Raw genomic sequence first — 1,668 nt, 5'->3', positions numbered from 1 at the left:
TGTGTGTGTGTGTGTGTGTGTGTGTGTGTGTGTGTGTTTGTGTTTCATTCACAGTGCGGTATAATGAGACAATAACAGGCTACAGATGAGACACACACACACACACATATATTTATATAAATATATACAATTTCAGAATCACAAACCAACTGAGACCTGTCTGTCCGCCGCATCTACGCACTGTACCACACACACTTACACACTGTACCACACACACTTACACACCACACACACCTACACACTGTACAACACACACACACCTACACACTGTACCACCTACACACTGTACAACACACACACACCTACACACTGTACCACCTACACACCACACACACCTACACAACCTTAGAGCTCCTCCAGAGAGCCTCCTCGATGCTCGATCCTCGGTCCTCGAAGTGCATTTAGAGAAATGAGATGTCCTTCAACATGGCGCTCTGAAACATGTGTGAGCGTGTGTGTGTGTAAAAGTATAATAATATTTAGAATGAGTATGCATGCACTTGTTTCCCCACAGCGCCCCCGTGTGGCCAGAGACAAAAAACACAAGACGTCCCAAAGTTAGTTTTTAAATATTATTTTAATACTTTTCTTAAAAAAAGATGTGAACAAGATGAATCTATTGACCCCAGACGCATCGCTCTCCAACAAACCAACAGGAAGTTAACCGCAGGGAACAGGAAGAGGAATCAAAACATCACATTTGAAAAACAGGGGAGAAATAAAAAAGATGGATTCTAGGATCTGCAAACGACAGGAAACACGATGGCACACGGGAAGACAAGCAGGAAGCTATGATACAGATAAAACATCAAAATAAAAGCGCTGCAGAAACTCGGGCCGCTTCCTGGGGTCCGGTTTGAAAAGGGGAGGAAATTAAATATCAATAAAAACCTTTAATATAAAGTGAAAAGAAGTTTAAATGTAGAAAAGGTGACGGTCAGCACTCAGATGGGATTTGGCATAGAGAGAAACGCAGACACCATCCTCTCGATAAAAAAGTTCTTTACAGTAAATCTCTACAAAATCAAACTCCGAGACCCCCCCCAATTCAAGCTCCTCTCGCGATGGTGACGTTTCGTCGTATATAATATATATTCATGTATCTATTTATATATATAATATGTATAATTTGTAGGGTTTACAGGCCTCTCAGCGCTGCTCCAATTAGAGACCATTAGCAGGAGGTGGGTCTTACAAAAGTGTGTGTGTGTGTGAGGAAACACTCCCCCCCTCACACTTCACACAATATTCATCATTAAATTAACTCCTCTTCTTCGCCATCGTTTCTCTGTTTTCTCTAAAAGTGTAAAAGTTTTTAATCCGCAGATTTGATTATTTCCCGTAAACACCAAACGATCCCGCTCTCGTCACGTGACACAAGCCAGCTGTTCAGCCACTGAGAGAGGTGTGTGTGTGTGTGTGTGTAGGTCCTCCTCTCAGAACAGATTCTCCTCAAAGATGGCCATCAGGTCGCTCTGGAAGTTTATATCGATGGTGTCGGCCATCTGAAGGAGAGAGAGAGCATTAAAGAGCGTCTAGGACTAAGGAGAAACATTCGAAAGAGATATTCTCTTCTCACCGCCTCTCTGCGGCGGCGCTCCTGCTCGCGGCGGCGGGCGATCTCTCGCTGGTCGATGGCGGCGGGGGAGGGAGGGGGTAGAGCCGGTT

General features: G+C 44.4%; 1 long non-coding RNA gene across 1 annotated transcript; it reads right to left on the bottom strand.

The window, feature by feature from the left end:
* Positions 1-558: 558 nt before the first annotated feature.
* On the bottom strand, positions 559-1,668 carry LOC104961428 (uncharacterized). Its single transcript, XR_800096.1, has 2 exons — positions 1,580-1,668; positions 559-1,505 (listed from the first exon to the last, which is right to left on the bottom strand). It is a non-coding gene; the product is annotated as an uncharacterized lncRNA (long non-coding RNA).

The sequence above is a fragment of the Notothenia coriiceps genome, unplaced genomic scaffold (genome assembly GCF_000735185.1).
Source record: "Notothenia coriiceps isolate Sejong01 unplaced genomic scaffold, NC01 NC01_scaffold00033263, whole genome shotgun sequence".
Taxonomy (NCBI): Eukaryota; Metazoa; Chordata; class Actinopteri; order Perciformes; family Nototheniidae; genus Notothenia; species Notothenia coriiceps.
This window is presented reverse-complemented; position numbering and strand designations above follow the sequence as displayed.